At 38.1% G+C, this 26870-nt stretch overlaps 1 protein-coding gene across 2 annotated transcripts in view; it reads left to right on the top strand.

Annotated features, from left to right (window-relative positions):
• AIG1 (androgen induced 1) overlaps positions 1-26870 on the top strand; it is a 297078-nt gene that overhangs the window by 28028 nt on the left and 242180 nt on the right. The gene's annotated exons all lie outside the window — the stretch shown is intronic.

The raw sequence follows: 26870 nt of genomic DNA, 5'->3' as shown, positions 1-26870 counted from the left end.
GGCATTCGAATGAATCAATGCTCTTGGCCAAGTTTGTGTTGACAAGGACACCGACGCCTCCAACACCTCTTTTATCGCATGTTCCGAGGAACAATTCTTCTCCAGTGTCGAAAATGGCATGGTGAGATTCGTGTCTTCTTGTCTCGGTCAGACCAATGATGTCGTACTTGATCATTCGCGCTTGTACCATCAGGTCCTCGATGGATGCATCTGATGCTAGCGTACGTGCATTGAAAGTACAGACGATCATTTTTGTCTTCCTTCGTTGTGGCAGCCTAGGTCGGCCTTGAGATTTTGTCGGCCTCTCCTTTCTCATCCTTCTCAGTGCTGCCATGTCGGTGAAGCCTTCAGGGTCAGGTGAATGAGACCAGTTGTAGTTACTGGTTTTGGCATGTCGAATACACAGCGGATAGCTTGCCAGGCTCTTCCGTGCGGGCGGAATACTCTCGGTAGCTTGCCAGTCTTTCCGAGAGGTATAGTTGTAATTAAATATACAAAAATCTGAAATTTTGAGAAGGTCACAGGAGAAAAACTTGAATGACTGGGGAGGGCACTAACATTTTAGATAGGACTGTCCTCCCGTTGTTCATCGATTTTTGCTCGAGCGGGCCCAGTAACGTCTCCATTTTAAGACTTGCTTTTTACTGTGTTTGGCATATTGAATACGTCATGGGTAGCTTGCCAGGCTCTGCCAGGCTTTGCCGTGAGGGCGAGATACTCTCGGTAGCTTGCCGGGCTCTCCGAGAGGGGCAGAGGAATTGAACCCGGCTCTGCTGGGCTGGCTGCGTGCAAGGCAAACGCCCTACCGTTGTGCTAGGACACAAAGGCAAAAAATCCATGGAATAAATAATTGATAAACTGCACTTGATTAAAATTTAAATCTGCTCTGTGAAAGGCAACAGCAAGATAGTAAGCCACAGATCAGGAGAGGAAACAAAGTTGGCAAAAGGCATATCTAATAACAGACTGCGATCTGAAATCACAAAAGTCCCTTAAATGTCAACAATAAGAAAATAATCTGATTAAAAATGGCTGATAAGAGTTCTAGTGATACAGAGGGTAGGGCATTTGTCTTCCTTACTGCCGACCTGGGTTTGATCTCAGGCTCACCATATGGTCCCTCAGCCCCACCGAGAGTTGATCTCTGAGCACAGAACCAGTAGTAAGCCCTGAGCCCCTTCTAGTGTGTCCCATAAACAAATACAGTGTCCATAGTCTCAACAGATAACTCACCAAAGAACTCAAATGGGAAATATGCATATAAAAAGATTCTCTATATTTTGTCAGACCAATACAAATCAAAACAGTTATACTCCTGAAAACCTATTAAATAGCAAAATCTGGAGAATGGGAAACATCAAGCACTTCCAAAGATGTGGAGCAACTGGATTTCTTTCATTGCTGGGAATAATAATGCCACTTTGGGGACTGGAGTGATAGCACAGCGGGTTGGACATTTACCTTGCCATGTGGACGACCCGGGTTCAATTCCCAGCATCCCATATGGTCCCCCGAGCACCACAAAGAGTAATTACTGAGTGAGTGCATGAGCAGGAGTAACCCCTGGGCATCGCCAGGTGTGACCAAAAAAGCAAACTAATAATAATAATAATAATAATAATGCCACTTTGGAAGGCAGTTTAACTTTTCTTTTCAAAATTAAACAAACCCTTGTAATCTAAGACTCAAGTTCCTCTCCCTCCCTGCAAAGTGAAAATATTGGTCTATAAAAAATATTAGTAAATGAATATTTTAGTAGCTTTATTTTTATTGACAAAACTTGGAAGAAACCAAGTTGCCCTTCATTAGGTGAACTAATCAACTGTAGTAGATCCTGACAATGGCATATTATTAAGCACTAAAATAAAATAGGCTACCAAGATGTAAAAACATTGGAGATATTTAAAATGCATGTTGGAAATAGGAAACTAACACCCAAGAATGGCAGAGATTAGTACCAGGAATTTTACTCAATGACCTGGAGGCCAACCACACATGTTAGGGGAAAAGGGAGCTCAGAAAGAGAAGGGAACACCAAATAAAGGGTGTTGGGAGGATCCTCCCAGGATGGGAGAAGCATGCTGAAAGTAGACTATCGACCAAACATGATTGCCACTCAATGCCTCTTTTGCAAACCACAGCACCCAAAAGGAGAGAGAGGGAAATGCCCTGCCACAGAGGCAGGGTGGGATGGGGGCTGGGGAGTGGGAGGGATACTGGGATCCGTGGTGGTGGGAAATGCGCACTGGTGGAGGGATGGGTGTTTGATCATTGTATAATTGAAACCCAAGCACAAAAATGTGTAAGTCTGCAACTGTACCTCATGATGTCTCACTATTAAAAATAAATAAATAAATAAATTTAATAAAAAATAATAAAATAAAATGCATGTTGGTAGTGATAAAAGTAGCAGTGCACTGTAGCTCTGTCCTCCCCGCGTTCATGGATTTGCTTGAGCGGGCACCAGCAACATCTCACAACAAATTGTGAGACTTGTTGTTACTGTTTTTGGCATATCAAATACGTCACAGGGAGCTCGCCAGGCTTTGCTGTGCGGGCCAGATATTCTCGATAGCTTAACTCAGATATATATGATTCCAAGTAGAGGATATTGGAAACTGCAATGGAGATAGTAAAAAGATCAGGAGTTGTCCTGTATTGGGGAAAGGAAGGCATGAACAAACTGATCTTAAGTAACAAACATGTATTGTTATAAGATAAATAATGTGTTATTATGTAGTTGTCCAAACTCATAGGATACAGTATCAGAAGTGGACCCTAATGTAAATGCAACTTTGGTGATCATGGCATGCCAATTTGGGCTCCTCAGTTTAGCAAATGACCACACTTGTGGAGGGTATTAGTTATGGGAGAAATTGAAGGTATTCAGGAGTGTATGAGACAAAGTCTGAATCTAATTTCGTGTTTTGCATGTGTCCCTTAATTTTGCTATGGTCTTCTAAAAGTTCAAAGAGTGCTCCTTCCAAAATGAGATTTAATTTTAAAAAATGGTAAATACCAAAGAACTAAAAGCATATAAATAATTCTTTTCATTTGCCACCACTATTGATGAAAACTTCATAAGCTTTTTAGCCAGAAATATTGCAAAGATAAAAGCATTTCAAAGGATTTCTAACAATAAATATAGTCAATCTTTCTGCATAATCTAGACATCCTATGCTGTATTTTAAGTAAAAAGCAAAAGAAAAATGTCAAGTCAATGATGAAAAAGTGAAGATACAAAAAAAACAATAATACAAATTATTAGTCATGCATTGCTACTACTGTTGCTTCCTGTATCTTGTTACTTTCCTATTCCATATCTCTGCTTCCTGCCTGTAAGTAAGTGCCATCTAGAACTCCACGTTGATATTTCAAGAAATTAACTTGCACTACTACTAAACAATACATTGTGAGTTGGTTAGTTTTGACTAGGGCCTTCATAAAAGTTGTGTCAGTATGGAGCCTTTCTCTACCCACATATTAAGAACATATTTAGCAAGGTAAAATTGACAGTACAGTGGTCCATTGTGATGCTGCTTGCATGCCTGTGATTTTATTTTTATTGCCTCCAGTACTGTGTAATTTAGTTTTACAACTGATTAGTCAATTAGGAGTTGGAAGGAAGATATATAAATGTTACTGTTCCACTGACAGAATGATTTATTAGAAGCACATATTTGGAAAATTTCACCTTCTTTGTTTTTTGGGAGGCCCAGTGCCAAATTGAAACATGTGTCAATGGCAAATTTATGGACCACCTTTGAAGACAATCAGCCAGTTGAATTTCATAGAAATACAATAATAATCGGTTGCCAGCGTTGTCATCTTTTCTTATAGCTTCAGTCATCATTGATTAAACTTCAAACTTACATTCATGGGTCTCCTCATGCCACCCACTAATTAATTTGTTTTTAATCAACTTAATTTTTGCCACTATTTGTGTTGGTGTCTTTCTTCTTCAAATGTAAACTACCAAATAGTTTGTCCTAAATTTTCTGTCCCAATTTTTATATGAAGAGAACTTCTCTGTGCTCTTAGCAAGAGAAGACCATGTGTGGTGCTCATGGACTTGGTGAAATTTTGAGTTTTATTTTTAATTCAAATATTATTTTAGTATTTAGTATAGAGTTTAGTATTTTGTCTAAGTGTGATTTTGACAAAACACAATTACTTTTATGACAAACAGAGAGAAAAAGAAACATGACATTTGTTCATAACATTAATCAACAAAAAAATTGAAAAATGACTTCTTAACCAGCTAATAAATTAGTATTTTGTCTAAGTGTGATTTTGACAAGTACAAAATACTTACCAATTCTTCAAAGTGTTGTGTGAATTCCTCTCATTAGGTAATCACGTTGTCTTCTACCTCCTTGGCCTAATTTCTGGAGAATTGTGGTTTTGAGAACAGAGGAGCAAGTAAGAAGAGTTGGGAGAGGAAAACTATGCTTAAAGACATGAATTCCTTCTAGGCTGGAGTATGAGGCAAGTAGAGACTTACAGGGATAGAAGCTCTTGGATACCAAAAGTTTCCAAAACTTTCTACCGTGACTCCTGAATCAACCATTAATATTAGAATTCAGCATTAATAGAACAGTCAGTGTCTGAAAAAGCACTTTGCTGAGAAGAATGACTTACAAATATTTAGGAGAGAAGTGGAAATATGATTTTTTTAAAGACAGTATTTTAAAGATATATTTTTAAAGATAATATTTTCTTAAAGAACATAGAACAAAACCAATATTGAGATTATTAAAGTCATAATTGCATTCATTCTGACTTTCTTAATCCTGCATTTATGTAAAAACACCCTAGGGGAAATAATAGAAGTTATACTATATTTCATCACCTATACTTTTTTCCTTATTAACAGATATATAGAAATTAGTTTTAAGCAGAGAAAAATATTGATGTTCCAAATAATTCATTTATTGTTTTTCTGTAGTATTTCAGGGCCCTGAAAATTTGTGCACATATTGAGCATAAATATCTCCCATAAATATCTCCCATGTCTATGTATGTATATATCTTGTGTGTGTATTTGTGTGTGTGTCTTAAGCTATTGCCAGTAAGTCTGTTTTATTTCAAAATGTGTCACTTAACACCAAGACAAGAAAAGATAGCCATTGTTTATTAATTGACTTGTTTACTCAGCAATACTATATTTATGGATCATGCTGCTAGGTGAAATAGTACTATAACAAGTAATACACAGCCCTGTGTTCAAAAATGTATTTCTAATGGGAGTGTCAGAGCTAAACACTTAGGAAACAATATGAAAATTTAGTGAAAGAGAGATATACAGATCTTATGCCCAAACACTGCACTTCTAATCATCATTACTTAATTCTAAGATAATAGAGATTAGCTAAATTAAGCCCATCCATATTAGGAACCACACTGCTTTGTGGGATCTTTGTTCCCATTCTGTCTTTGCCTGGTGAGGTATATGGCTGTTTCAGCTCACTGAGATATCACTCATTGGCAGGGTAAGTGTGGTAAACACAGTTTTCTAAAATGTCCTCTTAAAACTTTTATACTTCTTTCCTATTCAACAGACATCTGGCTTAATAACACTTTCAGAAACAAAACAGACTCACTGGCAATAGCACATGCACACACGTAAGATATATACATACATAAATACAGTAGATATTTGCATTCAACATGTATACAAATCTTCAGGGCCCTGAAATACAGAAAAACAATAAATAGCTATTAAACATCTTTCCTGATAAATTCTAGTCACCAGCTTGCTCACTGAAGGAGATTTTCCAGGGTCTTAAAAGAGGTTTAGTCTTTCACCAGTATTGTTTTTTCAAAATATTTAAAAACATTTTTAAAGCACCATAATTTACAACATTATTCCTAATGGGAATTTAGACATACCATGTTCCAGCACCAATCCCAACTCAAGTGTCTTCTTCCCTCCACCAGGGTTACCAGTTTCCTCTCCCCACTCCACACACTCCCATCCCTAGCCAACCACCTGGCTAAACACATTTTTTAAAGTTTGACTGTTAAAGTTTAAATTATCTTGTTTTCAGTCATGTTGACTTTGTAGTTCGGATATTTAGTTACACCACTACTTTACACCACCAATGTCCTCAGATTGCCTTGACCCCTGATTCCCATCCCTTCCTATCTATCTTTTTTCCCTAAGTTTTCTTTCCTTCTCTGTCCTTGTCCTCTTTATACTCTGAAGACGAGTGATCTAGACACCCCGCCCTTTAAACATTATATTCCTTTGTCTAGTTACCACATTTGGGGGCACTTTTTGTTTAAAATAGAGAGGGTCATGGCATGTACTAACAAGAACATAGAATGCTTGAGAATGTGGTCCAGTCAGGAGATGATATTGAGGTCAGTGCAGTAACCCAGGCCAAGAAAGTCTGGTCAACAAAACGATTGGATTGATGAAGGAGGGAACATGCAGGATGTTACTGAAGAAACATTTGAGGAAAAAAAAGACAGGGTCCTGTATGCATTGAGAAGGGAGCTATAGATACCTATCTTCAAGATGAAGTCTCTGATGAACCCATGAGAAGTAAGCAGATCCAATATAGGCCTTCAGAGAAAAAAATCAGGAAGTTCAGAAATCGGTTGTGTATTATAATTTTAATATCACTTACATCCTTAAATCTAAAATATTTGCCTAGGATTTTGATAGCTGGAATGTTTCCTCAAGTTGACTATAAATACTGTGAAGTGTAAGTTTGACTGAGGAAAAAGTGTCAAACGATACCAATATTTTCCCCACAGTTTCAGAAAAAAATGAACCCACAAGCACAATTCTATCCTTAAATTGGCAACCGAAAGTTTAATGGGTTATTTTTCTGTAGGGGACTGTATTACTGAATTCCCTATATTGTGGAAATAGTCAGAGTGAGGGTTCAGATATAGGGTTTGGCTATGGAAGTTGATGAGAAAGCAAGGGTTTTCACACACAGCTGTTGTGTACATAATTCCAAAAGATTCTATTCATTGACATCTAATCTGCAGAATGCCATCCTCCAGACAGAACAGATGTGTGTGGGAATTTGGGCAGTTTTTGAGAGCAATGGTAGGAATGAAGGTCATTATAGGAATGGTGCCTTTTCAAGGAATAGACAATTTCCAGTGATAAGAAGCCAACAAGCCCTTTATATTGAAGACATAATTGAGGTTAACAAGTTGGATTGGGGAGGTGAGAGGGATCCCATGCATTGTGGTGGAGGAATGCTGGCATTTTGGTAGTAAATATGGTTAGCAGCACTGTACCCCCAACACTTACATAAACATTTACACTCTTGTAAACCAATGTTACTTCAAAAGAATTTGAAAGAAATTGTACCTTTTATAGAAGGATTGATGAATTAAAATGGATTGATGAATAATTTAGTGAGGTTAAATACCTTTCTATGTTTTTGTAAATTCAATTTTGTTCTCTTAAATTTATGTCAAAAATCCCAATCCTCAGTACCTCACAACATAACTTTATTTATAAATGGGGTTGTTGGAGATAAAAGTTAAGGTGAGGGGCTGGAGAGATAGCACAGTGGGTAAGGCGTTTGCCTGGCATTGCGGCCGACCCGGCTTGATTCCCAGCATCCCATATGGTCCTCTGAGCACTGCCAGGAGTAACTCCTGAGTGCAGAGCCAGGAGTAACCCCTGTGCATTGCTGGGTGTGACCCAAAAAGCAAAAAAAAAAAAATGTTAAGGTGAGAGCATACTGGCATGAGTGGATCCCTGATTGAATATGACGAGTGGCCTTATAAAAATATGGGATGGGCACATACAAGGAAGACCTCATGTGAAGATGAAGGCAGAAACTGATTATACTTCTGCAAGCCAAGAAATTCCAAGGATTTTCAGGAAACCACCAGAAGTTGGGAAGAAACAAAGAGTCAAATCCCCTAACAGACTTCAGAAGAGACAGACCTGCCAATACTTTCATCTCAGACTCTGGTCTTCATAACTTCAGAGAAGGGATGCATTGCTCTTGTTTAAACTAAACTATCCTGTTTCAGAAGTGATACTAGGAAATAAACACATCATCCATGTTTCTTAGTTCTTCTGATTTACTCTGCATTAATTGATGTCAAGGATCATGTCTGTTCATTTCTAAATCCTCATCAGATACCAGTATCAAGCACACTTAAGGGAGCCACAGAATATTAATTGAATAATAAAGCAGGTATATTGTTTCTGCTGTCAAACAATTGGCTTTCTCACAAGGAAAATGTATCTACTCTCATAATTCTGAAATTTGGTTCAAAGCAGTTAACTTACTTTGACTAATTCTTATTCTCACATCCTACCTCTTATTCAAATAGTTCAGTTTCTACATCTACACAGTACAATTGGGGGTCTGGGGGGTTGTTGTTGGAGATCAGGGACTTACACAAAAGCATGTGCTTTTCCATTGAGCTACATCCCTAGCAATAAGTTAAATGGTTTTTATGCCAGTTGTCTATGCTTTCTTTACAATAGCATTGTGTAGTTAATATAAACCATTTAATAGGATTTTTGTTGAAGGTTAAAAAAATGAATTTTTTTCTTGATAAAGTATATCAGTAGATGAATTTTAATATAAAGATGCCCGCTGGTTGTAGAGACATGTCTTGCATAAATAAGAGCTCAAGCAGAGAGTTTATTTAAACAGAGAAAGGTGATAGGTTATCCAGAATGTACCATGGATAGAGGCATACCACACCAGAGAGTGTGGAAACCAGCTATACAAAATTACAGTGTCATGTGAGTGAACTGAAATAGTTAAAAAAAATAAAAATCAACTCATTGAAAATGTAAGTCATTAAAGGCAGACTGGAAAACATTCCTTCATAATTGCAGAGAACAAAAATATGCCTACTGCCCATATATAAATAAAGTAAGTCTCTATTTGAAATTTCGGTTTATTACCAAGTGACTGCAAAGCAGAGGGGCAAGAAGCTGTCATGGAGACATCAAAGAGGTCTTCACAGAGGAGGAGAAGAGTTCTGGTGAGAGATGGATGGCTGTCTTTCAGTAGAGGTTTTGAAAAGTGCCTGCCACAGAGGCAGGCTGGAGTGGGAAACATTTGGAGGGAATCTGTGGACATTGGTGAAGGATAGTGGACACTGGTGAAAAGATTGTTATTGGAACATTGCATGCCTGAAACTCAATCAAAACTCTCTGTGTGACTTTATAATTCATTGTGATTCAATAAAAACATTTTTTATATTATTTATTTTTTGTTGAATCACCATGAGATATAGTTACAAGCTTTCATGTTTGAGGAACAATCATATAATGTTCAAACACCCATCCCTCCACCAGTGCACATTCCCCACCACCAATCTTCCCAGTATACACCCCCTTTCCCATCCTCCCCCTGCCTCCCTGGCAGACATTTTCCCCCATACTCTCTCTCTACTTTTGGACATTATGGTTTGCAATACAGGTACTGAGAGGCCATCACTTTTGGTCCTTTATCTAGTTTCAGCACACATCTCCGATTCTAACCGATCCCTCCAACCATCATTTTCTTAATGATCCCTTCTCTATTCCAGCTGCCTTCTCCCCCAGCTCATGAGACATGCTTTCAACTATGGAGCAGTCTTCCTGGCCCTTTTGTATACTGTCCTTGGGTGTCAGTCTCATGTTAAAAAACATTTTTTTAAAGAAAAATAGTTTTTGAAACTCAAGTTAGAAGTCTTTTCTGAAAGCTTGGAAGTCAACTGAAATATTCAGACACCATGATAAATTGTTAAAACACTTATCATTTTTATGTTTCAGTTCCTGTGGTTCTTTGGTCATGTTTCTTCAAAATGTAGGAAACAGTTCAAGTAAATTTCTATTAAATTACTAATCTAGCTAAATATGTGATGAGGAAAATGGTTTCATGTATAATTCTCCCCTAAATTCACTAGTTTGAATTACTGTTGATCTATTATCTTAGAATCACAGGCTTTGCTTAGATATTTAAGTTTACTTGTATGTCTCTGCAAAAGCTTTTATGCTGAATTAAATATTTTAGTTTACAATTTAGTGAAAAGTATAGTAAAGGGAAGATCACATCTTGTATGGTCAGGGCTGGTTCTTAAGCACATTTTGTTTTCTGTTTACTTCATCAGAATTCTGTGACAGTAAAGTTAGATGCACTAGGTGCAAATCTATTTTTAAAACATGCCAGATTTATTTTTCAAAAAATGGTAAGATAAAATTTTTTTCTCGAAGAATTACATTTGCTGTATATTAGTTAATCCTTAGAATGGTGCCCCAAATTCAGCTCTGGTGGATAAAATTACACCTTTGACTGTATGTGAGCCAAAATTTGCTGGTTTTTAGATACATATGTAGCTTACACAGACTAGGTTTTTAACTTTCTAATTCATTTATTATGAGAAATGCCTTATAATCATCTGAAAAATAAATGTATTTCTGTTGAATACCATGATTCCATGCTCTTCATTTCATCTTATTATGCCCCATCTAGTTACTTACTTTCTAATTTATTCATCCATTCACCATCCATCTACTCATCCATCCATCCATTCATCCAACTATCCAGCCATTTGCTCACTCAGTTTGTTACTGATTTATTTAGCTGTCATCTATTTAAACATAACATACTTACTGGAAAGCACACAAAACTTATATGAGTAGCTCAGAAACTTTCCCAAAAGAAACACATTTGTAACTGTCATCCATATTGAGGTTTTAGTGAATTAACCACTTGAATAACATCTTTTATGAAGTGCCTTGTTAAAGAGAATTCTTTCACCATTTAAAAGATAGTCCTTGCCTAAATTGGAGTGATAGTACAGAGAGTAGGGCATTTTCCTTGCATGTGGCTGACCCGGGTTTAATCCCAGGGAATCCATATGGTGCCCTGAGCACTGCCAGAAAAGATTCCTGAGTGCAGAGCCAGGATTAAACCCTGAGTACCAGCAGGTATTGGCCACAAACAAAAAAAGATAGTCCTTATTCTACCTACCCAACTCTCTATAGGAGGCATTCTTTAAAGTATGAATTGTTTTTCAAATATATATGTGAGTGTGTGTGTCTGTGTGTAAATATTTCTTATGTAGATTATCTTCTCTGTGGATTCTTTTTTTTTTTCCCCTTTATTTTATTTTATTTTTTTTAAAGTTGTAGATTTACAATTTTTTGTGCTTTGGTTTCAATTATACAATGATCAGATACCCATCCCTCCACCAGTGCCCATTTTCCACCACCATGGGTAATATCCCTCCCACCCCCATCCCCCCATCCCCCCGTCTCTGTGGCAGGGCAATCCCCTGTGTTCTCTCTCTCCTTTTGGGTGTTGTGGTCTGCAAAAGAGGCATTAAGTGGCAAACATGTTCAGTCCATAGTCTACTTTCGACATGCATCTCCCCTCCTGGGAGGATCCTCCAAACATCCTTTATTTGGTGCTCCCTTCTCTATCTGAATAGCCCTTTCCTCTAGGATACCCGGCTGGCCTCTAAGTTATGGAGTAATCCTCCTGGTGCTGATCTCAGCTATTCTTGGGTATTAATCTCATACTTTGTTACTTTATATCCCCCAGATGAATGCAATCTTTCTATGTCTATCCCTCTCTTTCTGACTCATTTCGCTTAGCATGATACTTTCCATATTGTACCACTTGTATGTAAATTTCATGACTTCATCTTTTCTAAGAGCTACATAGTACTCCATTGTGTAGATGTACCAAAGTTTCTTTAACCAGTCATCTGTTCTTGGGCATTCAGGTTTCTTCCAGTTTCTGGCTATTGTAAAGAGGGCTGCAATGAACAAACAAGTGCAGATGTCACTTCGACTATACATTTTTGCCTCTCTGGGATATATTCCCAGGAGTGGTATTGCTGGGTCAAATGGGAGCTCAATTTCTAATTTTTTGAGAATCGTCCATACTGTTTTCCAGAAGGGCTGAACCAGTGGACATTCCCACCAACAGTGAAGGAGTGTCCCTTTCTCGCCACATCCACGCCAGCATCGGTTGCTTTTGTTCTTTTGAATGTGGGCCAGTCTCTGAGGTGTGAGATGGTATCTCATTGTGGTTTTGATCTGCATCTCCCTGATGATTAATGATGTAGAGCATTTTCTCATGTGCTTTTTTGCCATTCGGATTTCTTCTTTGAGAAAGTTTCTGTTCATTTCATTGCCCCATTTTTGGATGGGGTTGGATGTTTTCTTCTTGTGGAGTTTAACCAGTATTTTGTATATCCTGGATATCAACCCCTTGTCAGATGTGTATTCGGTGAATATCCTTTCCCATTCTGTAGACTGTCTTTGTACTTTGGTCACTGTTTCTTTGGAGGTGCAGAAGCTTCTTAGTTTAAGATAGTCCCATTTATCTATCTCTGTTTTCACTTGCTCGGCCAGTGGCGTGGCATCTTTGAAGATACCATTAGCTTCAATGTCATGGAGGGTTTTGCCAACTTTATCTTCAATGTACCTTATGGTTTCTGGTCTGATGTTGAGGTCTTTAATCCATTTTGATCTTACTTTTGTACATGGTGTTAGGCAGAGTTCTGAGCCTATTTTTTTGCATGTAGCCGTCCAGTGATGCCAACACAATTTATTAAAGAGGCTTTCCTTACTCCACTTCACATTACTTGCACCTTTATCAAAGATTAGATGAGCATATGATTGAGGAGAGATGTCAGTGTATTCAACCCTGTTCCATTGGTCTGCAGTTCTGCCTTTGTTCCAGTACCATGCTGTTTTAATTATTACTGCTTTGTAGTACAGTTTGAAGTTCGGGAGGTTGATTCCTCCCATTTTCTTTTTCCCAAGAATTGCTTTAGCTATTCGTGGGGGCTTATTGTTCCATATAAATTTCAAGAGTGTTTGCTCCATTTCTTTGAAGAATGTCATGGGTATCCTTATAGGGATTGCATTGAATTTATACAATGCTTTCGGTAGTATTGCCATTTTGACAATGTTAAGTCTCCCGACCCATGAGCAGGGGATATTTTTCCATTTCCTCATGTCCTCTTTTATTTCCTGAAGTAGCGTTTTGTAGTTTTCTTTGTACAGGTCCTTTACTTCCTTAGTTAAGCTGATTCCTAGGTACTTGATTTTCTGGGGCACAATTGTGAATGGGATTGTTTTTTTCATGTTGCTTTCTTCTCTCTCACTGTTTGCGTATAGGAAAGCCATGGACTTTTGGGTATTGATTTTATAACCTGCAACTTTACTATACGAGTCTATTGTCTCTCTGTGGATTCTTGATCATTTAAAAAATTTTCAGTAAAACTCAGTTTATTAATCTGTGAGCCATATTATACATGCTTTCTTTTCTCCTTTCAGAAAGATTTACATAATCGAAATTCAAAAAGAGTTTTTTTTATGCTCTATTCCAGAAGTGTCATCATTTGGCCCCCTGTGCCTATCTGTCCCTTTTCTCAAAGAATGTCAGTAGCAGTTGTCAGGTGATCATTTATGTTTGGATCTTTTTCTAGCCTCTGTTCTGCTCTGTTGGTCTATTTATCTATCCTAAGTTCCACTAATGCCACACCTTAATTACCGAAGCTCCATATTAAAATCGAAGACTATCTGGCTGCGTTAAGTCTTCAAAACTTTGTTTTTAATCTTTCTGACATATTGCTTTTTCTATTTAATATTAGAATCTGTTTGTTGAGTTTTACACAAAAAATTAGGTGATTAATTGGATTAATTGGATCAAATCAATATAGGGAAAATTCATATCTTGCAACTGTTGAGCATTCTGGGAACATATTTCTCCATTTCTTTCAGACTAGCCTCAGCTCGGTCAAGTTCTGTGATTCTCTCTGTGGTGGTCTTGCACATCTTTCGTTATCTCTACATTTCCCATTTTTTAATAGAGAGCCTTTTCTAGTTTGTATCCAAGGAAATCTTTCTTTTGACTCACACTCTCAAACAAAATATTTCAGAGCACCTCTATTTTGAAACTGGAGAGAGGAAGTGGCCTTGTGCCTCGAGGAGGAGGTGTTGTGTTTTTTTGGTTGCTGGTTTAAGGTAGGTGAGATGCCGTATGTCTTGTCCAGATGGAATCTTTGGAATATCCTTAAAGGCAGCAGATGTGTGTGGGAAGAATGACAGTATATCGAGAAGCCGACTGACTTACTGCCTTGGGCAATTGCATAGTTGAATGAAGACACCAATGCATATTTTTAGTGTCTGAAGCACATTCATTGAAGTGAAACAAATGCTCATTCTAAACAACCTGCCTGCTAATTGTCTGACTTACCTTCACCAGAGAGTCAAGATTTGCAGAGCCAGGAATATAGCTCAATGACAAAACACATGCATTGCATGCATGGGATGTGCCTTGCATGCATGACATCTAGGATTGATCTTTAAAACAATGACAAAATATGTATGACCAAGTATTATCCAGGTGACTGAGTAAGGGATAGATTTGTTGGATATCATATCAAGTATCTTTCACATGAAATATAAATATTCGGAATTTAATAAATACATGTGAACCAGTGAGAGAAAACTGTTCCCAAATCGAAGTCTCTTAGGATTTTTTCTACTCATCTTTCCATTTTTCAGTCATGCTTTGGGAAGAATGATTAATACTGACTCAGTGTTTCAGTTCCAGTTTATTTCTTACAGTGGCTTTTGCTCCTAAGTTCCATGGAAGTTGCTCTTATCACCCAGACACTAAGACTCCGTAATCATCAGATTCAGTGAAAAAAAAATGTCCATCTCTCCAACTTCATATCCAATATTGAGGTTATTGAATTATTCTTTCTCCTGGGAACTGTCCTGTCATGGCTTCTTTGGTGTTTATTACTTTCTCCTTTTCCCCGTTTAACTCTTTTATAAGCTTTTTTTTTTTGTCCTATTTTCCAGGACTTCCTCCTTTCATAAATGTCGGCCAGCTCCAGCTTCACTGATTTCCCATATGGATTCCATATAGGTGGTGCTCTGTCCCTTTTGTGACTCCATCAGCAAATCAGTTCTGATGCGTTTGAAGGCTATTCTAGAAATACTCATCCAACAAGCACGTATCTCCAACTATCTGGTGGGAGCCCTGGTTCAGCCCTTGGCACCACATAGTCCCCTGAGACACTGCCACTAGTAGCAACCCCAAGCTCTGAGCTAGATATAGCTTCTTGGCAACACAGGGTGTGCTTCATGCCCCAGAGAGAAACCTTGAGTCTTGAAAGGCTCAGTCTTTCTTTCAATAGGATGTCAAATCCTAGAAGTGGGTTCAGTGACTCTTATATTTTGACTTCCCTGTCTCCTTCTCCCAGGGAGGACACGTGATACCTGGGAACTATTTCACAGGTGTCCTGTCAGCCTGGATGGTGAAGACCAGAATATTGTGCAATTTAGGATAAGTTGACACTGGCAGTCAGAGGAGAAGACCCAATCTTTTTGGGTCCAGGTAATATCTAGACTTTATGCAGGATTGTCTACAACAGAAATTTATTTTCAGAATCTCTAGATCTGAAATATTATTAATGATGTTTAAGGGCTCAGGCAATCTTAATAATTTCAAACAAAATTTGGACCATTTCAAAGAAAATTTTCTCTCCAAAAGAGCAAAATCTTTATTATTGTTATTATTATTATTATTAGTGGAGGCATTGTTCGGGCACACATAAGAATACTCACGGATCATTACTGGTGGCCTCAGAGGACCTTATGTGGGAATCAGACCCAGATCAGCTGCATACAAGGCAAGAGTTCTACCCCACTGAACTATCTATAACTTTGGCCCAGAATCTTACTCTTAAAGTTTCATTTGCTAATCATTTGTTAAGGATCTGGGTATGAGACATTTTGCTCAACACTGTTCTACTATTCTGCTGTGTGTTGTAGCTATGCATGGAATGTTTCTGATACTGATGGAAGTGAATATTGAAAACCAGAGCTTCAAGTGTTTTCATTTACTATTTGCAGTAAATATGTGCAGTAAGTATTCTCAAGACCTTTTTACAGAAGAGGTATTAAGGTGAAAAAGTACATTCTTAAGGGTAACTGAGTCCTCAGACACCTCGGCTGAGCTAAGGCTTATTTGAGTGCATCATTATCCTTCTCTTCACAAAACTGACAGAAACAAGCATCTAAATACAGTGGCATAAATACAAGAATAAAGGAATCTAACATATAACACATCTACCACTTGGATCTAAGACATACTGGTCACTGCATCTGTATTTTGTCAAGGAGAGAGTGGAACTGGGTATGGAAGCAGGTGAATCAGAATTAGAAAAGCATGCCAGATGGGGCGGAAAGCATTAACAAAGCAAGAACATGTGAACCAGTCTTCTACTCTGAAAAAAAATGATAATAGTTGGAATGTTGAGTACAGAAAGAAATATCAGAATCTAGAAAGAGGTATGCTAAAGAACCACATTCTGCCCTACTTGTTTTTACATAAATTAATTTCTACAGATACTTTCTAGAGCCTAGCCCAGGCCATAGTAGTCATATTTTATGATGATTTTTTTAATCTCTCTCACCTCTCACCTCTCACCTCCCTTTCCAATGGTTATTCTCTTGTTCCTAACCCAATGTAAAGTATTGGAAAGACTTTGATTCTCTTAGGACAGAAAACTATAAACATTTCCATGACCCAGTCTGATTCCAGATAAGATCCTAAAGTTAATATTGGGCCCAGGGCATATGTATAATTTCTTCAACCATTTCATGACCTTTAGTGGCAGGAAAGTTAGTAGAAAGTTCAGTCTCCCAGTTGAGTGGTAAAATAGGTATCTTTTAAAAAGTATTAACAGGACCAAGAAATTCAGTGTACTTGTGTGTGTGTTTTCTGCTTAGAAACAGCATGACTGGGATAAGGCAATGCTAGATAGCTCTTGAGGGGAAATTGTGCAAGAACATTTTATATAATTAGTGTATGCTTTATCTTGCTGTTTTAGTTACCAGTTTCCAGCAGTTTCTCAGAAATGTGAATAGAAAAAGTTCTCTGATTCTACTTTAAAATATGTGGGAAAGAAATGCACAAAGTGGGAGAGGCGGCAGGGAGAAAATGAGCATATAACAAATATAAGGCCAGCACTATTTTTATTTTATTAAGAGTTAGACATAGTTATAATTTGAGTAGAACATTCAGTTTATGGGGTTTTTCCATTTGAAAATACTTCGTAGGTTGAATTTCCAGTGGTTCTTGATCAGTAGAACTTAGAGTCATAGCATACTATGTACCATTACTGTATTTCATTAGTTAAAATTATCTTGGCTAAGTGCTGGCATGATAGTACGGTAGGTAGGGCACTTGCTTTGTACATGGCTAATGTTCAATTTCCGGCATCGCATATAGTCCCCTGAGTTGGCCAAGTGTGGTACCTGAACACAGATCCAGGAGTAAGCCCTGAGAACACCCAGGTGTGTCTCCCACACATTTTTTTTTAAATATGTCCTGGCTAAAAGCTTTATTTTGAGATAATTTCTTTGTCTTAATGTTGTATGTGATCAGGGATTGTATAGGCACACACATACATATTTCAATGCCTGTGTTTCCTCATCTATAAAGTGAATAATTATTGGAGTTGTCAGAGTTCCTACCTCATGAGGTTGTGATGATTCACCAAGATAGATGAGGTAAGAGAGTTCAATTATCTGGTGAAGGATGGAGTTAGACATTTGGGGTAAACATAAAGGACTGTATCTGAGTGTTAATATATATTGCTGTACACCTAAAACTTGAATTTACAACTGACTTTGTGCATGGGAATCACTCTTGGCAGTGCTCAGAGAAGGTGTGTAGTGCTAGTATTTATGTATTTATTTTTAAATTTTTATTAGTGAAACACCATGCGGTACAGTTGTAGACTTAGAAAATTTTGTGCTTGGGTTTCGTTTATACAATGATCGAATACCTATCCCTCCACCAGTGCCTATTCTTCACCACCACTGGTCCCAGGATCCCTCCCACCCTCCATCCCCCCCCCCCCCATCCCACCCTGCCTCTGTGGCAGGGAATTCCCTTTTCTTCTCTCTCTCTTTTGGGTGCTGTAGTTTGCAAAAGAGGTATTGAGTGGCAATTATGTTCCTGGGAGTATATACCAGAGAGGCAAAAAAGTATAGATGAAGTAACATCTGTACTTGTTTGTTCATTGCAGCACTCTTTACAATAGCCAGAATCTGGAAAAAACCTGAGTGCCTGAGAACAGATGACTGATTAAAGAAACTTTGGTACATCTACACAATGGAGTACTATGTAACTGTTAGTAAAGATGAAGTCATGAAATTTACATACAAGTGGTACTACATAGAAAGTATCATGATAAGTGAAATGAGTCAGAAATAGAGGTACAAACATAGAAAGTGCTAGTATTCAGGTTGGCTGCCTGCTAAGCAGGCACTTTCTCCATTGCATCATCTCTTGGGCCCTGTGAACAATTTTGATAGTTATTGCTTCTGTTACCGTAATCTTGTTCTGTTCCTTGAATTAACATCATTTAGCTCCTGCTTTGTCCCAGACATTAATCCAAAGAATTGATATTAGGGGAATAAATAACATGTAACAAATGAGGCAGGAATTAAATACTATCTTTTCAGGGTGAAATTCTTCTCTTTCCATGGTTGGAAGCTTTCACTAGTGGGGCCAAGGGGGAAGGAGCAGTTAGGATAAAGAAGGGACCACTATGACAGTGAGGGTTGGAAATGATCACTCTGGACAAGAATTGAGTGCTGTAAAGTAGGTAAAGTGATTTACATGATTACCTTGCAGCCTTGCAGTACAGTAATAGTATTGCAAGCCACAGTGCCTAAAAGGAGAGAGAGAGAGAGAGAGAGAGAGAGAGAGAGAGAGAGAGAGAGAGAGAGAGAGAGAGAGAAAGAAAGAAAGAAAGAAAAGTGGGGCTGGAGAAAGAAAAGTGAGGCTGGAAGGAGAGAAACTGGGGACATTGGTGGTGAGAAATGTACCCTGGTAAAGGGACAGATGTTGGAACATTATATGACTGAAGCCCAATCGTGGACAACTTTGTAATGTTTGTAATGGTTTATCTCATGGTGATTTAATTAAAACAATTTTAAAAAGAAGTTCTCTGATGGGGGATGGGAGGTGAGAGGGATACTGGGACCCGTGGTGGTGGAAAATGGGCACTGGTGGAGGGATGGGTGTTTGATCATTGTATAATTGAAACCCAAGAACAAAAATTTGTAGATCTACAACTGTACCTCGTGGTATTTCACCAATAAAAATTAAAAAAAAAATAAAAGAACCTTTTCAGTGTTAAAAAAAAAGTTCTATTTCTATTGATTGGTCATTTTTGCTCGTTTCCCTTGAAACCTGAACTGGAAGATACTTGAGGTTGAAAGTGAGCAATGGTATAATCACGCTTTGCTCCTAAGATGGTAAGAATGTGGTCTGTAAATTGGTTATCATGCCTTAGCTGAAAGAGTAAAAGATTTGGATTTACTTTCCGGCTTCAAAATTTGCTTATTTCATGAATTTGAACAAAGTGTGCCCCTGTACTGTAAGTAAGAAAGCAAAAAGAGAAAATTTCTTCATTTCTTCATTCTTACATTCATACAGCTAAGGGGTTGCTAAGTGCAAAGGATTTAGCTGTATAATGTCACTACCCTCATAAAGCTTTAAGTATAGTGGAGGTGATGGAAAGGCATAAAACCAAATGCAAACACTTGGTGACTGTTTAATTAATTGTATCATGAGATAAAATATAATGATATTTTGGTATTCTGTGTGTTAAAAAAACAAACAAAAGAAACAACAACAACAAAAAACTCATCATGTGCTTTTCTGGATAGCTCCAGTTCTATCATGTACATTTATTAGCTAATAAGGAACCTGCACAGAAAATTGCACTTTGTCCACCTTATATAAAAGGATTTGTAGTTTATAGCAATGTAAGCTGTAAAGTGCATGTGCCCTTTGACTCAATAAATAAATGACTGAAACAGTCAGGGAAGGGACTTAGATGGTATTGAGAGGAGTTGCGATTTTCCAGAGAGTCACAGAGAAGTTCATTATAAGCTAATATCTGAGTGAAAAAAGTGAGCAAGTGATTCAAGGAAACAGAAAATGAAAATAAGACCCTAACTTGGAGACATGTGGTTCTGGAGGAGAGAGAGTGATAAGGATGGCAGGAATAATGAAGGCCTTGTGGAACACATTGTGAAAGAATTTGGCTTTTGCTGAACTTGAGACAGGAAACCTTTGAAGGAGTTTGAGCAGAATGACGTGATCTGACTTTCAATCAATCATCTTGTTCTGTCTCCTATGTAGAAATGAATGGAGAAGAGCAGAAAAGCAGGGTAGTCAGATAGGGAGACTGTCCGGACAGTTTGGGTTGGAAGAGTTGGTAGTGGCATGGATCAGGGAGAGGGCTCAGGTGGAAGGAAGGTCTCAGTGTGTCAGATTCTGGAAATGATTCTTAGCAAAGAACCAAAAGAGTCTGCTTAGAAATTATATCAGCTTGGTTTGAGGAGATGAATGGCAATGAAGGTAGAGTTACCAAAGATAGAGAGGCAGATGACCAAAGAGTGGTCTAGATCTGGTGGGTAGCCCAAGGACTTCAGCTTTGCAGTCGTTAAGATTGAGATGCCTGCTTGAGACTCAAATGCAGATAACTGAAATGGTACTTGAAATTTGATCGAGAGGCCCAGGCTACAGAGGTGAGTGTCATTATAGATAGTAATGAGATGGTATTCAAAGTTGGGGAACTGGATCAGATCTGTAAGGTAGTGTTTGCAGCTAGGAGAGAAGATGCTCCATGTCTGATCTCTGAGCAACATCAGAATTTAGAGATTGAGAAACTTAAGAGGAACTAGCAGAGATGGGAGAGTATCCAATGCTAAACAGAAAAAGACCAGTTTATTGAACATAAAATGAAGTACATTAAATGTGGGAAAGTAGTGTACAGATGCTTATGATAACCAATATACACTTTGAAAAAAATGTGCATAGTACAGTTTTTGGTGCAAAATTTGATTGGGGCATATTTCATGTACAGCATTTACACATGATCATTGATCAGATTGTGTTTTTACTGAAATAGGTCTTTGTCATTAAAGGATTTAAATAATTTTCCTGAATGGATTAACTCAGGCATACAAATCATTTGGACATCCCTGAGCTATAGTGATATCAGGGATAGTATAAGGATAATATAAGGATAGTAAAAGGATAGTATAAAAAATGAGAATGAAAATACATTGGTTTAGGGTTGGAGAGATAGTACAGCAGGTAAAGTGCTTGCCTTGCTCATGGCCCACCCGGTTTGTTTCCTGGAATCCCATATGGTCCCCGAAATACTGCCAGCAATGATTCCTGAGTGCAGAACCAGGAGTAGCCTCCGAGCCTTGCCAGCATGGAATAACTTAGATTCCCAGAATGGATGTGTGCACTGTTTACAGTGTGTTTTCAACATTAAGGTAAGGCATACTTGCTGATTGGATTTGACATGGGCCAGTTTATTAGTTTTGTTAAAGCACTTTCTAGAAAATCATTTGTGCAAGCATGCTTTTGTCATCACATGTAGATGTAGAGAGCTTTTCCATATTGAATAGCACTGCACTGTAGCACTGTCCTCCCGTTGTTCATCGATTTGCTTGAGTGGGCCTACTAACATCTCCATTGTGAGACTTGTTGTTACTGTGTTTGGCATATCGAGTACGTCACAGGTAGCTTATATTTATTAAATCTATGGATATCAGTAGCAAAGGGGGATGACAGGTGAAATAATCCAGGCTTGGGAGAATAAGTTCTACATGAATCCTTCCTATGAGGTTTCTCAAATGATCAAATTCAGAAACAGAGTAGAATGGTAGTAGAATGGTCAGTGCAGAGGGCTGGGGGAAGAGGTACCTGAGAAGTTGATAATCAGTGGGTATAAAATTTCAGTGATGTTATTGAGTAAGTCCTAGAGACCTGGTGGTGATTGGATCAGAAATAGCGCTGGTATCCCTAATCCTTTGAGAGGTGATCAGGTCAGGAATGGAGTAAGTGTCCTGTCCTTTGGGAGGTAAAGAGTCAGGATCAGGGTCAGTGCCTTTGTCCTTTGAGAATTGATTAGGTCGGGAACAAGGTTGGTGTAATGGGGTTGGTGTAATCTCTGTTGGGAAGTTATTATGTCAGAGTGGCCTTTTTCCTTTGGGAGGTAATGGGTCAGCAATGGAATTGGTCTATTTTATTGGTGAGACTGTGGAGAGACCCTTTTATCTAGTGAGATTATGGTAAAAAAGAGATGGCGGTGTCAGGCTACCTCTACATATCCATCAGCTGCTGTTTGATCTTAGACTTTCCAGACCCAAAACCTGTGAGAAATCTTTATGGTTTCTAAGCCATCTCTCTATAGTATTTCTGTCAGAGTGGCCCAAAAGAGACCTGAGGCAACTTTACGTAAAATGTTTTTCTCCCAAAGACCATTGAAATCAATCCCCATCTTCTGTCCTCCTATTTCTTCTTTCTTCTGTTGCAGGCACTGGTAGGTATGGGGGGAAGTTATGGCTACTCATTTAGGACACTTCTGTGTTGGAAGTCTTCCCACTCACAACTGGTAAAACATTTCTTCACAAATCAGAATCTTAAGTGCACATTTTATTTTTCCACAGGTGATATCTTGTTGAAGAAGTAATATCTACTGTGAATAACATTTACCACCTAAGAATAGATAATAAGATTGTCTATTGTTAATAACATTGATTTATTTCAATATTTCTTAGAAATCTCTTATTCAGAGTTATTTAGAAATGTATAAACAAACTTAATACATTTTTGGCCATTGTACCCAGACTGGTCGGAGACAGAGTTAGAAGGGAATCTAGAATTAAGTGTGAGTAAAGGGAGCTCCCTGCAGGGCAGAGCCTGGCGAACTACCCGTTCTGTATTCGATATGCCTAAAACAGTAACAATAAAGGGTCTCATTCTCCTGACCCTGAAAGAGCCTCCAGTATGGCAGTGTTGGGAAAGATGAATAAGGAGAGGCTGCTAAAATCTCAGGACTGGGACAAATGGAGACGTTACTGGTGCCTGCTCAAGCAAATTGATGAACAACAGGATGACAGTGATACAGTACCCAGACAAACAGCTTTTCCATCCACTTGGTTTTCTCTACACCTTTCCTGACATCAAATTTAGTCGAGTTTTCTATATCAATGTGTGTGGATTATGTAAATGAAAATGTCTAGGTGGAAGGGGAGGTTGGGAATTGAGGGGGAGATAAAGCAGATTAGTGGTTAAACAAAACAAAGATCAGGAGATTTGGACACTTGGGAGGTGTAGAGGTGAGATAATCATAGGAGCCAGTGCTATTGTAAGCATGTGGTCCAGATTATAATTAAACCAAAAAATTATTTTGCTCAGGAGATGGGTTGGTGATCAGGAGGGAGACTGGGGTCATTATTTGGGGACGCTGATACTGGTGGTGCATTTAGAGCTGAACCCTGTATGCCTGAAACTATTATTAATAGTATAATAAATAATGGTGCCTAGCTTTAAAATTACAATAAAAATTACAATTAAATTCAATAGACTGTCTAATATCTAACAAACACTAGGTAGTTTTTGTTTGTTTGATAAAGAAAATCTTAACTACTTCTCAAAACTAGTATGTCTTACAAAGCAACATAAAATATGTATTTCCTGTGTGCTGGATTCTTAGAAATCTTAGTGTAATTTCTTCCTGAATTTATACTTTTTAATTTTAGTTGACTTTTTGATATGTGAGCATTGAAGTGGTTTCTCTTAGGAGAAGTTTCCAGATGTATACTGCTGTTGAAGAAGCAATATCTCTTTTTATTAATACCTGTGGGAACTTCTCCAGAGAACTGGGATTTTCCCCTTTTATTTCATCTGTGGCAGAAGCGATGAGACTGACTTTATCCTTTTATGGTGTATATTCATCTTTTCTCGAATTGCTTGGTCCATGTGCAGCTTTTGGTAATGGTTCACATTCCCCCCTCCACCCTCCCATTTAGCTTTTGAGCACATTTTTGAATGTCTACAGGAATAATATGTGTCAGTAGGGTTACCAGAAGGTATATGTTTCTTTAATGTCATTGAAAACATTGCTATTGTTTATGTCAGTTGGTGCTTGGTCATATTGCTCCTCTTTGTTTTATAAACGTATTTTGTATTTATATACTCCATTGATCTCTAAACTAGCTGATCTCTTTTAGAACTTGTGTTTCTTTTGTATTTTTTTGTCATTCCACCCATCCTTCCTTTCTTTACTGTTGATGTTGTAACAGTGACTTGTCCATATACAGAGCCTGCTGTGGGCTGGCATGCTCGCCCTAGTGTCATGCATTAGTGCTTCCGGGGCAGAATTTTGCACTCCTTTTTTTGTGGCAGTCCTTGCACATTGTCTCATTAGGGCTTACAGTCATAGCTAAGGCACCGTGTGATGGTTGTGGGACTTGCCAAGGTGTTGCTGCAGTACACATGAGAGAATACACATCCTGGCAATGGTGTTGCTGCAACTCTTTAGTTGTGATGTTTGTTGTGGGTGGCTGCTCTTCCATGTCTCTCACCACACACCTAGCAGTATTGTGACTAGGGTCAAACAGCAGGGCTACCTTAGTCATACTTGGTGCTGGTGGGACCCCAAGGATTTGAGCTGGTGACTAAACACTTGCAAGGATAGTCTCTGAGCACTGTTCCCTGGACCAAGGCATAGAAGGGTTGAAAACTACTGGTCTGCTGCCTTAATTACATTTTCCAGTCTGTGGACCAGCGTGTAGGACAGGTGTTAAAGAGTTAAAGAATGCTGATCTCCACCCCTGTGCTTTTTTTCTGGGTCCTCTTTTGTATTTTGACTCACCTTTTCTGCCCCCAAATTTCAGTACCTTGAGATTAGTACATATGATTTATTGCTCATTGTTTTTTTCCCCCTCCTGAACTTTGCTGGCTTTCATCTCATCTGCCCTGGAGCATTCTGCCACAGGCCACTTCTGGACCTCAGCTGGACCTGGAGCTTCATTTCAGACCACCTTGTTCCTACCTTCCCCGATAACTCCCTATGTACTAGTGGCTGCCTCCCGTGTAGGACTCATCTTCTGTTTCCCTCCTAACTTCATGTTTCTTGCTCTCTAGTCTTGACAACCCTCAAGTTGTCTCTTTACCCCTCTCCTGCCTCCCTCCTTGCCCTGGTATCTGGTCTTACAAACTCTTAAACCTTCTCTGAAGATGAGTTAATCTTCAATATATATAATGTAAAATTTGGATTTGGTCACTCACTCCAGCTGCTTTATCTTCCACAAGCATCAAAAATTGACAGGAAATTCAGTTGCTTTGAATACCATGTTTATATGTTAAGATTATATCTTTATTGGTTTTACTATTAAACTATCTATAAATGTTGTAAAATAATTAAAAAGCCAATGTCAGAAGATAGGGCTATTCCAGTCTAAATGATTAAAAGTTAATGTTTTTAACTGATTCTTTAGAATAACCAAAATATAGTTAGCAATGTAAATCTAATGATCAGTGAGTTGAATGGTGTGTATATACATATATATATATATATACACATGTGTATATGTATATATGTATGTATGTGTATGTGTGTATATAATATAATATATATATATATATACATATATATATTGCCCCTTTAGCTCCAAATCACCCTCATTACCCTGGCATTGTCAGGGCTTATTCCTGACTGTGTTTAGGGGACTATCGGCAGTGCTGGGTATTTATCTGGGATCAGCAGCATGCAAGGCAAGTACATGAAGCCCTATATTATCTCTCTGGCTCAGTGGTATGGAGACTTTTAAACTTTTGCCCTCCCTGAAGGGACATTGCAGGGGGAAGGGTCTTCACTCTCAAATTCAGCTTCTGTGCTGTGAGTCAGCTGCCTGAGTGGGGGACATGAAGTGTTATGTGCAAACCACATACAAGGGAAGTATAGCATCTTAGTGACACCATTCCTGCGGTGTCCCAACAAGGCGCCAAATGCTCCAGGGATGCTCCTAGGACTTGCTCAGTATCTCTAGTGCATCTGCTCGTCAGTTGCAGCTCACATACAACTAGAATATCTTTTTCTCCCTCACCTGCAGTGAACCAGGTTCAACCTGGGGAAAGGGCAGCATGCAACATGGTACAAATGTGCCTTTTGCAGTGAAGTCTGAAGGCCATAATTTGGGGGAGGGGCCCTCTTTCCAGTTTGTTTTTTTTAAGGTATTCTCTTCCTAAGCCTCCAAACAGCCTCTTAGAATTTTCTTTACATTTTATACTTCCCTATGATAATGTAATCATTCTTTTGTATTAACATTGCTGTTTCTAGAAATAATTCATGAAGTCAAGTCTGAAACTTTAGATAAGCTTAAACTTCCAGAGTTTTAATTTCTTGTGCTGAAAGGTTAAAGAAAATTTCTTACTACAAGATAACCATGCTACAAATTAGTTATGAATTAGAATTATATCCAATAAGATACTTTTAGCCCATTAGAAAACATACTCATTAATAGAGACATAAGGTGATTTTAGAGATTAATGACTTTGTTTCCTAATGTCATAATAATATCACTTCCTTAAAGCGTTTTTGTAGTAAAGCAAGGAAGCATATGACTACAGCTCTAATATTATTTTAAATTGTATACTCTTGGTTCCATACAGAAGACTGTTTACTGACATTGTTTACAATGTCTTCTTCCTCTGGTATTTTCAGGGTTTTCCGTGTAATTAATGAAATTGCGAAGTGACTTAGGGCCTTTAATTGGTCTGAAATTTATGTTGTCGTTTAAGTTGGATGGTGGCAGGTTTGTTCCAGTGCAAGCTTTATATTTTATTAAACTTTACAGGAAGGAATTAGGATTGAATAATACTTTAATCTACCATAATATATTATGAAGTCAGATGATTTAATGGAGAACAGTGTTGAAAATAATGGTTTGTTTAATACCTTTTAAGGATTTGTACTAGTAAACTTAAACATGATATATTAAATTAATATGATAGAAAAAT

This window comes from Sorex fumeus, unplaced genomic scaffold, assembly GCF_029834395.1.
Source record: "Sorex fumeus unplaced genomic scaffold, SorFum_2.1 ptg000061l, whole genome shotgun sequence".
Classification (NCBI taxonomy): domain Eukaryota; kingdom Metazoa; phylum Chordata; class Mammalia; order Eulipotyphla; family Soricidae; genus Sorex; species Sorex fumeus.
Note: the sequence above shows the minus strand (reverse complement) of the source record. Positions and strands in the feature narration are given on the sequence as shown.